The sequence below is a fragment of the Camelus bactrianus genome, chromosome 5 (assembly GCF_048773025.1).
Source record: "Camelus bactrianus isolate YW-2024 breed Bactrian camel chromosome 5, ASM4877302v1, whole genome shotgun sequence".
Lineage (NCBI taxonomy): Eukaryota > Metazoa > Chordata > Mammalia > Artiodactyla > Camelidae > Camelus > Camelus bactrianus.
The window spans coordinates 36992394-37006396 of record NC_133543.1 but is presented as its reverse complement, the minus strand read 5'-3'; the positions used below and the strand labels follow the sequence as shown (position 1 = coordinate 37006396).

The 14003-nt window shown below is 36.9% G+C and overlaps 1 long non-coding RNA gene across 1 annotated transcript in view; it reads right to left on the bottom strand.

The window, feature by feature from the left end:
* The window catches only part of LOC141577703 (uncharacterized), a 40161-nt gene extending 28701 nt beyond the window's left edge, over positions 1-11460 (bottom strand). The window contains exon 1 of the long non-coding RNA XR_012506997.1: positions 11374-11460. This is a non-coding gene — a long non-coding RNA (uncharacterized LOC141577703). The remainder of the gene's footprint in view (positions 1-11373) is intronic.
* Positions 11461-14003: the final 2543 nt, after the last annotated feature.

The following is a 14003-nucleotide window of genomic DNA, read 5'->3' as shown; positions in this document are numbered from 1 at the left end:
TTGTTTGCTACTGATTATTCCTCCAACATACTATTTAATTATTATAATCTGGGCAACTATGAACTGGTCAACCTTTCCACCTGGCAAAACATCATTTACTCACTTAATTATAATTCTCACAAATCACCAAGGAAAATATTTAGTAGTATCGAGGCTGGTGCTGGCCCCAGACACCAGGGTTGACACTGATCCTCTGATCCTCAATTGGCATAATGACCATAAGTTGTGTGATCCATCCTAGAATCTATGTTCCCAACTGACTTATTTTCCATTTCCTTATTTATTTGATTATATTTAGTGTTCATATGTTCTACGATCTACTTTTTATGAGACACAGAAAAGCAGCCCAAGTTGAGAGGATGACACGTAGGAACCTATTTAGATAATATATGACAAAAAGAAACTTAGCATGGCAGGAAAGTGAAAAAAAAAAAAAAAACAACAAAAAAATCATAGCCAACTGAACTGTATCAATTGCTATATTAAATGTAAATGGGATAAGATCTCCAATTAAAAACAATTACTAGAATAGATAAAAGAAACCCAACTATATGCTGCAAATATGAAATGCACTTTAAATATAGAGTCACAAATGATTTAAAAGTCAAAAGATAGGGGGGAAAATACAGCATCCAGGCACTAATCATAAGAAAGCTACTGTGACTATATATATCAGACAAAGTAGGCTTCAAATAAGAAGTATTATCCAAGATAAAGAGGGATATTTTATAATGATAAAAAACTGAATTTGTCAAATTTTGAATGTAATACAACTAATTAACAGCTTTAACAAAACGAAAACAAACACTGACAAAACCAAATGGAAAAATAGATAAATTCACGATTATCACCAAAGACTTTAACAACCAACTCTCAGTAATTGACAGATGTAAATTTAAAAAAAAAAAAAATTAAATAACAATATATAAGATTTGAATGGCATTAACAACAAGTAACCTAATAGAGTTTTATTGAATACTACATCTGATAGATGCAGAATACATTCTCTTTAAGCACACATGGAATATTAAACAAAAAAGACAATATGTTAGTCCATTAAAAACTATCAATACATTTTAAAGGATTGAAATCACAGAATATTTTACCTGACTCCAACAAAATTATATTAGAAATCAATAACAAAGTAATATTAATAAATTCCTCCACATATTTGGATATTAGGCGACATACTTCTAAATGACCCATTGCTCCAAGGAGAAGTGACAAGAAAAACTATAAAATAATTTGACTGGAACAACAAAAAATACAATATATTGAAATTTGTAAGATACAGCTAAAAAGGTATTTAAAAGGAAATTCATAGCTTTAAATGGTTATATTAAAAAAACAAGAAATGTCTAAAATTAATTACCTACCTTTCCACCTTAAAATTCTAGAAAAAGAAAAGCAAGTTAAGCCTCAAGTAAGTGGAAGAAAGGAAATAATAAAGGTAAGAGCAGAAATTAATCTCAAATATTAATAAAATTAACATTTGGAAAAATCAAGTTGGTTATTTCAAAAAATTAATACCATTGAAACCTTTATAAAAACTAATAAAAAACAAAAGCTAGAAAACAGAAAACCAAAATCAAGAATGAAAGGACTATCACCATAGATTCTATAGATAGTAGAAGAATAATAAGAAAATACCATGAACAGCTTTGTGCCAACAACATTAGATAACATTCCTTGAGAAATATTATTTCCAAAATGGATACAAAAAGAAATATATAACCTTAATAAGAGTATCTATGTTAAAGAAATAGAATTTGTAATTTAAAATACTTCCATAAAGAAAAATTTTGGTTCAGACACCTTTGAGGATAAATTCTATCAAACATTTAAAAGGAAAAAAACCCAATCCTACACAAACTTTTTAAAAAATAAATGGGGAGACATAAATCCCAACTTGTTTTATGAGGCCAGAATAATCTTAAAACCTAAATTTGAACAAGATACTATAAGAAAAGAAAATTACAGCCCAATATCCTTCAGGAACACACCCCCACATAAAACCTTAACACAATTCAACAGTATATAAAAATGATAATACATCATGAACAAATAGGGCTTATCCTAAAAATGCAACATTAGTTTACTACTCAAACATCTATCAATTTAAATCACCATATTAACAGAATAAGTGAGAAAAACACACAATCATTTCAATAGGTATTTTAAAAGTATTTCACAAAGTCTAGCAAACTCTCAGCAAACTAGGAGTAAAAGGAAACTTCCTCAATATGATAAAGGAAATTTATGAAAAACTTACAGCTAACATCATACTTAATGCATAAAGACTGAACACATTCCACTAAGGCAAGTATTGAGTTAAGGATGTGATGTTTACTTTCACCAATCCTAGTAAACGCTGTATTGTTTCTAACTCTAACCAATACAATAAGGCATAGAAATTAAGAAAGAAGAATTAAAACTGTTCTTATTTCATAAAACATGACTGTGTATGAAGAAAATCCTAAGGAATTTAACAAAAGCAATAAAAAAAAAAAAAACCTAAATATAGTAAATGGTTCGTGTGATTTTATCAAGGACTCAAGATTTAAGATCAATATACAAAAATAAATTCAATTTATATATCCTGGCAGCTAATAATCAGAAATGAATATTTTAAAAATAAAATGAATAGCACAAAAATGTGACATACTTAGGAATACATTTAACGTAATATGTGCAAGACCTATACATTGAAAACTACCAAATATTGCTACAAAATAAGCCAGATTCATGGATTAGAAGACTCAGTATTGTTAAGATCTCAGTTCTCCTCAAATGTATCTATAGATTCAATGCAATTCCAAACATTATCAGCAACATTTTTTTTTGACAAGTTGAAACTAAAGTTGATATAACCATGAAAAGAACCTAGAATACTAAAACAATCTTTCAAAAGAAGAACAAATTTGAAGAGTTTTCATTATATGATTTCAAGAATTAATATAAAGCTATAAAAATCAAGAAAGCGTGGTATTGAACAAACTGTTAATACAGATTAGTTATCTGATGACTGCTAGTGTATGTTGTTTATTTTATAATATCAACTTATATTTGTACTATTACTCAATTTTTATTGTATACTAAACTAGTTAATAAAAATTTGGTCCTTTCTACTAGGAAAAAAAGAAAGTGTGGTATTGATGTGAGGATAGATAATAGACTAATGAAACAATAGAGAGAGTGCAGAACTAGATCATACGTTTATGGTCCAAAGATTTTTTACAAAGGCATCAATGAAATTTAATAATAAAATAATTTTTTCCACTACAAAAGATGCTAGATGAACTTGATATCCATACACTTTTTTTACACTATTCACAAGCATTAACTGGGTAAGGATTACAGACCTAATGCAAAAGCTAAGCTTATAAAGAATCAATTGGAGGATGTCTTTGTGAAGTTGAAGTAGGCACATTTTTTAACAGAATGCAGAAAGTACTGGTTATAAAAGGAAAAAATTGATAAAACTTGCCAAAATTCAAAAGACACCATTAAAATAATGAAAAGCTAAATCATAGACTGGGATAAAATATTCACAATGCATACACCTGATAAAAAACTTGCACAGAGAGCATTTGTTTTATTCCTTCAAATCAATAATAAAAAGACTGATACCCAATAACAATGGGAAAATAGTTTTAGACAGATGCTTCAGAAACGAAGTTATATAAATTGCCAATACACATATGAAAATGCAGGAAATACATAAGGGAAATTCAGATTAAAACCACACGAATTTACAACAAAAAAGAGAGCAGATACTAATGAACTTATCTACAAAATAGAAACAGACTCACATAGTAAACGATCTTATGATTACTGGGGGAAAGTGGGTGGAAAAGGATAAATTTGGGTGTTTGAGATTTGCAAATGTTAACCACTATGTATAAAAATAGATTAAAAAATAAATTTCTTCTGTATAGCACAGGGAACTATATCAATATCCTATAATAACCTTTAATGAAAAAGAATATGAAAATGAATATATGTATACACACACACACACATATGCATGACCAGGACAATATGCTGTACATCAGAAATTGATGAATTGTAACTAACTATACTTCAGTTTAAACACACACACACACACACACACACACACACACACCCATAGGTATTATACATCCATTAGAATGGCTAAAAGTAAAAGTACCAAATGTCTGAAAAAATGTAAGGCGGTGGAATCACTCATGGGATAGTAAAATAGTGCAACTGGATTGGAAAGCTTTGTGGCAGTTTCTCATTAAGCCAAATATTCACTTAACCTTTGACCCAACAATTCCATCCTAATTATTTGCACCCCCCTCCCCACACCACTGAAAACATAAATCCACAAAAAGCCATGTACAGGAATGTTCACTGTTATTTTATTCACTATAGCAAAAATTGGTATTGACCCAATCTATCTATTAACAGAAGCATAGATACATTATGGTATAGTCTCACAATGGAATACTACTTAACAATGAAAAGGAACAAACTACAAATGCAGGCAACCATGTAGATAAATATAAACAACATTATATTGAGCAATCCACAAAGTTCAGGAATAGGCAAAATTAATTTATGGGGATAAAGTCAGAATAATAGTTGTTCCTTCCAGAAGAGACATCGACTAGGAAAAGACATAAGAGAGCTTTTTAAGGCAGTGTTTTATATCTTGCTTGGGATTTTGATAACATGAACATATACACTTGCCAACATTCATTCATCTGTATATTCAAGATCTATACCTTTCACTGTGTGTAATTATACGTCAATAAAATAAAAAAGTCCCCAAACCCCCAAATCTGTATGATACATTTCATATCATGGGCATGTGTGATATAACACAATCTATACACTTATTTTTGTCTGTGTGCGTATGAAGAAACTGGGTCATTTGACCATGTGGCCATCTGCTCTTCTGAATTAGATTTGAATGGATTTTCCTCAATGCGTTATAAATGATACTATAGATAAGACAGAAATTCAACGCCTTATTGGCCAAAGACCTCAACATATTAGGTAGTTGGATTCATGAGCCCAAATATAGAAGTACCTTTGGGGGATCCAGTCCTGGAAAAGTGGGGTATAAGTGCCCAAAGCCCTACATTTAGAAGCGAAGCGCAGTAGGCTGATGGAAGGCAGGCAATGGGACGTCGTTCTTCCCACTGACCTAAAAAACCATCTGAGTCATTGACCATGCATGTTAAAGCTGTTCAAGTTCTCAGACGTCATCTAGGTCAGCTCTCTAATTTTGCAGGTGGAGAACCTGACACCCAGAGAGGTTAAATATTTGCCCATGATCACACAGCACTTGGCAGTAATCAGAATATCCAAATTCCCAACACCATGTGAAATCATTATATCTGGATGCCTCTCACACTTGTAATTACCCATCATTTTCAAAGTAAAAGTGAGTGGCCCTGAAGAGTGCCTACACTCATCGTTCTAAACATTGCCTTTTGAGTCTCCCTCAGGGCTTCCTCTGATAGATACTCTAACCAGACTTAGACCAGAAAGGAGCAAGTAACTAACTGTGCCTAAGCCCACAGCCTCTAGGGCTGGCTCATGACTGAGAGTTTCATCGCAAGGAACCGTGTTTCGGTTTCTTCCAGCCACTTCTCCAGAGAGGTTTTAAGACCAGAGAGAGGAATGCAATGCATCATTGAATTGAACCATAAGGTGAACACAACCATTCATTTGCATTTAGTTTAAACATAGTAATTTTATTGGGCTTTAAAAAGATGTGAGGGACATTTATATTTTCAAGATGTAAGCGAAATTTTGCTCTCCAAACTATAACCTCATTGTTTTTACCCCTGTGTAATTTTAGAAAACCTAGAGACCATGCCTCTTCCCCAGATTTTCTTTGGAGACTGGGTTTGCCATCTAATGCTCTGTTTATATTTTAATGCAAACTGATTTTCCTCCTAGTAGTAAAAGCCTTGTGGGCCTTGTGTGCGTGGGAACGGTGGATATCAGGGGCCTGGAATTACCCACATCATTGACCCTCAGAAGGACTTCCCCTATTATCCTCGGGCCCAGACATTTTGCACTATTACAGAAAGAGGTTTTCATGGTTTGAGTCACTGTTCCCGGAGTCTCTCTAGTCATTCACCTTGGTGTGTTTAAGAGCCCTGTGAGAAATTCTGTCAGCACCAGTAGGTTTGGGAAGCCTCCACAGGTCTTGTAGTCCACGGACTGCTCACCAGATGAGCCCCAGAGAACTGCAAAGTCCAGCTCTTTTGACCCGGCTTTCCAGGCCCTCTGACTGGGCTGTGTAGGCCAGGTAGCACTCAACAAGACTGCTGAAAATACAAACTCAGAACTCAGGGGGTTGTGGGGGCAGTGGAAGGAGTAAAACTGTGAATTCATGCATATATATGGAAAGCATCATTTCTGGAAAGTTTCCAAAATGTATTAATTGGGCAACAGCTAGTCACCTTTTCTTGGAAAATGAATCACAGTTGAATGCCTTCCGTTGTACATGACAATACATAAGCCTCCCTTTAGGATGCTAACATTAGCCTTTCTGTCTAATTCATGTTTTTTTAATAAAAACAAATACATTCATATTTTCTGTGCTTTTTTTCTTCTTTTCTTATCATGCCAAGGTTTATATGTCCTTCAAAATGTGGTTTCAAATGTCTATTTTAATTATATATGAACCACTGTAAGAGCCCTGGTGCCAATGTGCTAAGAGCCTTTAGCAACCCCGGCTAACATGATCTTAGACATGGATATACGGGACTTGATGACACGGGTGCTCCTGAGAGCAGTCACTGGATTGCTTCCACTTCGTTGCCGTGACAATGTCGAAGCACCATGGGGCATTTTCAGAAGCTGCATGGAGGCTATAAGCCAGAACAAAGTGTACTGGCATAAATCCTTAGTAAATATTTATTAAGATCAATGGCTCCATGCAATGTGCTGATGGTAGCTTTTTGCTCTGAGTTAAAATTAAGATGAATTATATTATTGATGTGTTAGGACCTCTTCTTTGCCTTTAAGGCACAGGACAGGGTTTTTTTCTACATAACTTACATATCTTGTTAGTTGCCAGACATTGCATCATAAGGCTTACACATTCTTTTAACCGATCGCCAGTCTGTAGTGGTTTCATGACAATGATGTGACCTACAGGAAATTCTTGGATAAGGGCCAGGATCAGACTGTGGTGAGTCATTTGACCTCTACTTACATGGACAGTTTTAAGGCGCTAACAGTCAGTTCATAATCACTTTCAACAACATTGAGGAATAGCCAGCATTGGTAAAAAGTGGTGCCTTTCAGAGAGGGTTCCTTGAAGGTTGGAGAGGAGGAGGAAGACCTAGAGGACCCTCAAGACTGGAAGATGTTTACAGGAGGCCAGATTCTTGCTGGCCAGGGGAAAAAGAGTAATTTTTATCTTCCCTATATATGTTTTCAAAAATTGGTGGTTGCAAGACCTTATCGGGACCTGCATTATCATAGAGTACTATTTTGAGCATTTGGGGTATATTTTCCAGGATACCCTCTTCCCTCAGAGAGGTGTCCTTCAAAGGGAAGAATAAGATTTGCGGGTTTTAATTTACCCCAAATTTGGGGGGTTTAACTGGAAATAAAGAATGTTTAACTGAAAGGATCTTTTAGGAGAAGAATATAAGACATACTGAACAATTAAATGAAAGCAAATGAAATAATTTTACCCTCATTTCTGCAACAAAAAAGAAGAAAGAATTGATATTGTGATTATTTTTTAGTCTTTAACAGTCTTAAACTCTTTGGTAAGTGCTACGTCTCCAGCTGAGATAATGACTAAGTACTAAACCCGCTCTGCTGAAGTCCAATCAGTTGTCAAAAGAAAACATACCCCCTTCTCCCTACAGACTGGTCTGGGACAGTGGTTCTCAAATTCCAGGTCTGGAGTCACTCGTGATCCATTATAATCCTTGTTCATGGGTCATACACAATTCAAGTTCTAAAATAATCCCACCTAAGGCACTCAGTTTTTAAATAAACGTTATAGACAGAGTACCAGAATCAGACATCTCTTTAAAAGTTTATCACCCGAATCGTTGCAACATGACTTCTAGTTCTGGGCAAAGTCTCCCAGGGAACATCTGTGGACTTTCTTCTTTGTTGGTTGGTTGATTCTATTTACCAAAAGAGTAGCCCTTTGTCCAAACGTAAATTGAGAGCGACTGGTTTGAAGAGTAATATCTACAAACTGAGGTTATTTAACTTTAAAATCTACTGTCTTTGTCTCTGCCTAAGCTAAGGGATTCCTTTCAAGTTGCTCTAGCCAATTATTTCCTGTTTCCTCATTATGAGTTCAGTAATAATAAAATAGTGGTTTCTGAGTGTTTTGTTTAGAAGTTTGATCTAACCTAACAAACACTAACCTCAACTAAGTTTTCACATTTCCTTTTGTAAAGTATTTCGACATAAGGGACGAGAATTTCCACAAAGGATTTTCCCAGAAATCTGAGAGGACACCTCTGACTCCCATCTTTTAAATCTTAGATTAAAACATTGAACGTCCCTTGACCCTGTGCACAGCCATAAGTAACTCAGCTCTGTATATCCGTCAGATCAGCAATGAAGCTCTGGCAGTCTCTGAGAGAGGGCCTGATTTGTGTTCAGCAATAATCTTTGCTTTTGTTTGACTACTCCTAAAACACTGAAAATGGTGAATCTTTAGAATGTACTATATGTTTTTCAAAGACAACAATTTACAAAGAACTCATTCTCTAAAGTTTTTTCTTAGGGAATTTCCTTAAATAGTTTGCATATTACACTGACAAACTGATATAGAGTATATTGGATGTTTAATAGATTAAGTAATCAATGAGTCTTATAATCCTGTGTTAATTCTTTGTATGTTAACCTTTGGTTTGTTTGTTTGTCCTTACCCCCTGGGAAATCCTGAATCATAAAGAAATGTCACAAGGAATCAATGACCAGAAGTTTGGAAGGGGCTTTGGAGAAGGTTATGTGTGCCCTCTGATACACAGAACCCAAATTATGTGATCCGGGTTTCTAAAGAATGCAACAAATTCTTTATTGAATTTGTTGTAAACAGAGACAAGGATGGTCAGTTGGGCAGTGACTTATTATTCCACATCCACACAGCTGTGTCATTTCCTGTCAGCTGAAGGGTGAGGGCTGAGTCTCCACAGCAGCAGTAAATCATATTAGTGGTCAGCATTAATGAGGAAAAACAGGGCCAAATTCCGCAACCCGGGCCAGAGTATCCGCACAAAATAGCCGACATAGCTTAGTACAATGCCCTTGACAGGACAATCCACCATAATGTTAACAGAAAATAAAGGAAAATACTCCTCTCCAAGAGAACAAATTCTATCCAAGTAACAAGTTCAACCCGTTGAATTTTATGAACCCCCTTTCCTCAATTTTTCTTTCTTCCAAAAATTTCCTCCTATTTGGTTGATGCTACATAAGGCCAGCTGAGTAACTATCTTGAAGAAGGGACAGCTGTGAAAGTGGCACCCTTCAGTACAGAGCAGTTACAAGTTTACACCCTACTTTTATTTTTATATTGAACTTTATGTATTTGAAGCTACTTCATATCCATCATCTTATTAAATTCTCAAAGAGAACGCCTATGACTCATACCCACATTTTCCGCCGTAACGTCTGTGAAGGCATCCTGCATGTTTCCCTGTTTCTGTGTTATCTCTCTGCTCCATTGATGATGCCTGTAAGAGATCCGGCCTTTCTCTTCAAGGCATGCTTGCTCCTTCAAACACTTCTGCTGGTGTTTGAGGAGAGGCAGGCAACCATGAATAAACAATCAGGATTATGCCTTACAGTATTCCACTGTGGGCTGAGAGCTCCATAAATCCACTGAATCTGAAAAGGAAGCAGGGTGGGCTGGAGTGTGGGGGTGCCTGTAGTGTGTTTCTAAAGAAGGTTCGAAAGTAGAGGGCACGTGGTTAGCTAAGCAGCCTTACTGTGCGACCTACAGGAGGCAGATATCATCATTGTCTTGTAAGGATGAAACTAAGGAAAAGAATTCAGTCAGTGTTTGCCCAAGGTCAGATGGTGCAGTAGTTTAGCTTGGATTAAACGCCAACATCCTGACTTGTAGTCCAGTGCTCACAGAAAGAACGCAAAGCTATTGTTGTTTATCAGGTCTGCGCCATCCCTAGATGGCTTGTCTTTCTCAATTAGCCTTCTCTTCAGGCCTGGCATCAACCCTTTTGGTGTCAGACGGATTTCGTTTCTATGGGAGGGGCCGCCTCCCCCTAGTAAGTACAGGGTTAACCACAGAGGAAAGAATCCTTAAGCTCAAACCTCTTACAGCAACTGACTGCTGAATACACACGATGTAGTAAGCAATCCCTATTGAAATGTTTGCTGTTTTTTCTCTTCTCTTGAACATAGGGGTTAATTAGAGAAAGGAGAGAATAATAGGAAGACAAACAAGAATAATAACCAAAGAAAGGACATTAGGTAACATATCATTCCCTAGATGGGGCTGCACATCTTCCAAATGAATGTTTTTCTTAGGGGAAGCCCTTTCATTGCAGTCTAAAATTTTAGTCTTTTCTAGCACTTTAGGTATCATGCAGATCTGAAAGTCTCAGTGAAGATGAGCAGTTTCATCAGAGTTTTATAGTTAGTGGAGTGACAGGTGCAGACCTCGAACTGGAGCCATTCATTCACTCATTTATTCAAATAATCCTATCCTCACCCTGCTTCAAGCCCTCCCGTGTCTGACTCCATCTTGCCCTTAGAATGAAATCCACAGTCTGTGACCTTGTCTCCAAGGCCCAGTGATTTAGCTTCTGCTCTCTCCCTTCCCCTCTCCTCTCTATTTCCTTCCTCCGTCAGTGGGCCCGGTCACTCCGGCCTTCCTTCTGTTCCTTTCGCCTTCCAGGTTCTTTCCCTGCATATGACTTCCCCACTGTCTGTTCCCTTGCCTTCCAGTGGACCTTCTCATGGCTGACTTGTTCTCACCATGGAAGACTCCACCCCCTTCAAGAGACATTGCCAGGCCGCTGCGTCTAATCCCCGCCTTTCTATGCTTTATCACATCCTGCTTAGCACCTTCATTATTTGTGTACTTGCTTCCTTATTTATTGTCTATCTCTCATCTGGCATATGTGCTCGGGGAGAGCAGCAAGCAGGTCTGGCTTGTTTGCTGTTCTATCTACAGTTCCTAGAACAGTGCCTAGCATATAGCAGCTGCTTAATAAATAGTTGTTGAGCTAAATGAATGTAAAATATATATACATATATTTTTATATATATAATATATATTATATTTATATAATATATATACATATATTGAATATCTATATTGAATATCGACTACATACTGAGCAGTAAAGACTCAAAGAAGAAAAGGAAAAAAATTCTTACCCTAAAGGGATTAAAAGCCTGGTGACTTCAGTCAGTTGGTTTTCTACTCTAGCCATTGAGTTTCACTCAGCAACTGGCAGATTCCTGGAGATTCAGGTCACCTGATTACCAAAAATAGTCTGTGATTCCAGATTATTCATTAACGTGATTAGGCCTCTCATTTTGTGTGGGACAGACCCTGTTTACAACTGTTGTTCTGATGTAAACATTAGTCCTACCCCCTTTTGCTCTCAAAAGTGTCCCAGCTTATATGATAAATTACATGATTATCTTAGTCATGGTCAGCCAAATACCAATAATTCATAACTATTTCCAGTTAGAGCAGTTTAGCCACATAAACTGCTTCATTTCAGGAATGTGGAAGGTCAAATCATATCTCCAGAAAGGGGTAACTTCCTAAGTTAAAAATCTAAGAAAAAAAGGGTGGATCTGTTCTTTTAGCTCCAATTAGTGAGTCCACTAATGAGGCCAGAATTTCTCAAGATATGCTTGATAGTTCTGAGAAGTGCAAATAAGAGTTACACGTGAAATATAAAATAGGTCGAGGATTCTTTATTGTGCCAGAAACTATCCTGCAAGCTTCATTTGCATTTCCTCATCATTACTATTATGACTTCTCTTTTGACAGATGATGACAGTGAGGCTTACAAAGGTTAAATAACCCATCCAAGGATACACAGATACACTTCTTTGTGATCTCCTGCCCCCAACTACTATGTCCATTGCTTCTCATACAAGTAAATAATTTGATCAAAGTTTCCTGTGTAGATCTGGGACATGCTGGGTTTAACTATGTTAAGTAGGCTACCTTTCTACAGCATTTTTCACATGTTCGTAACATGCCATAGTGCCTGGTACATCTTCAAGAGGTGATATGGGCACAGTGTCTCCATCACTAATTGGGACATGGGACCCTTTCTGTGAGGACCCTTTCTGCAGAGCAAACTTTGGCCAGTGCTGCTTTAGGAAGCTGAGCAGGGCCAGCGATCCCTTTTCCCGTGGGTTAGCCCTCCATGCGTATAAAGACAGTCCTGCTCACTGAGGCCAGAGCAAGGGTCTTCCTTTGTGGGGTTGGGAGCTTGGGGAACTCCGGTTTTCTCCCCTCTGAAAGGAAGAGAGACCATCCTTAGATCCTTGAGGCTTCACGGTCCTAGGGTCTACTTACATCTGTGCTTTTAATCATCTTTCATTGTGCCTTTTCATTCCCTGTATTGAACTTTTTGGTTTTTCACCTTACCGTCTTCTCATTTACAAACATAGAAGTGTCCACAGAGGAACCTAAATGGTTTTGTTTGTTTGTTTGTTTTGGCCAGTATCCTTAATACTATTTAATAGGTGAAACCTCTGTGAATTTTGTCATTTGCAACAATATGAATGGACTTGGAGGGCATTATGCTGAGTAAAATAAGTCAGAGAGAGGAAAACAAATACTGTAAGTTACCACTTTTATGTGAAATCTAAAAAATAAGACAAACAAGTGAATATAACAAAAGAAACAGACTCACAGATACAGAGAACAAACTAGTGGTTAGCACTGGGCAGAGGGGAGTGGGGAAGGGCTTGATAGGGGTAGAGGATTAGGAGGTACAAACTATTATGTATAAAATAAATAAGCTACCAGGATACATTGCACAGCACAGGGGATATGGCCAATATTTTATAGTAACTATAAATGGAGTACAACCTTTAGAAATTGTGAATCACTTTATTGTGCACCTGAAGCTTATATAATATTGTACATAAACTATACCTCAATAAGAAATTTAAAAATCGGTGAAACCTGATCATTTGAAGCACAAGAGATGAAAATGAGAAAAGAAGGACTTTTTATAGGGAAACAAGAACAAACTTATGGCCATTTTTAGTCCTGAGACTTCTGGGTGGGTGGGCAGGGGGAATGGATGTGGACGTTGAGGTGGAGAGGGAGCCGAGGGTTGTATCTGCATTTTTCAGCTAAGCATATTTGTGTTTTCTGGGTCTAGTCTAGGATGTTTTGATTCCAGGGAGGAGGAGGCTACAGATGAAGGAATTAAAGGGCAGGACGGAATCCCTCCCACCCAGTCTTCTCACTGAAACAATAGCTGAGCTCGTGTTTGAGTCCCTAGTGCAGCAGGGTTGAGTTTCCAATGGCTTTTGTCACTCGGTTATGAGCATCTTCTGCTTTTCTTTCTTCTCCTCTTCCACCTCCCTTCCCCTCTCCTCAAAACATTTCTCCCTCCACCTGAGTCACTGAAACTGACAGGTTTCAGAAGCCAGTCTATGGTTGTGACCCAGGCAAGCCAGTTCCGAGAATCTGAAATAACCTGGCTTAGCTATTGTTCCATGGCCTATATACCTGATAGGAAACACTTGCTAAGAAAATACAGCCATTTAACCCTTCCTCACCCAAGATTTGCTTCCTGTGTTTTATAACGATGTTTTTAACTTGAGCGGGAAATGTTTTTGTTTTCATAAATGTTCATGAGGCCTCCGTAGATCAGCCCCTATGAAAAACATTTTAAAGAAATTCTAATAAAAATCAATAGGCACAGACATTTAGTTTCCCGCTTCCTCCTGGACTTGTACTGTCCCATCGTTCAGCCAAGCGTCATTGGAGTCTTCACGTTGTCCCAGTCTTGGGTCTTGAAATA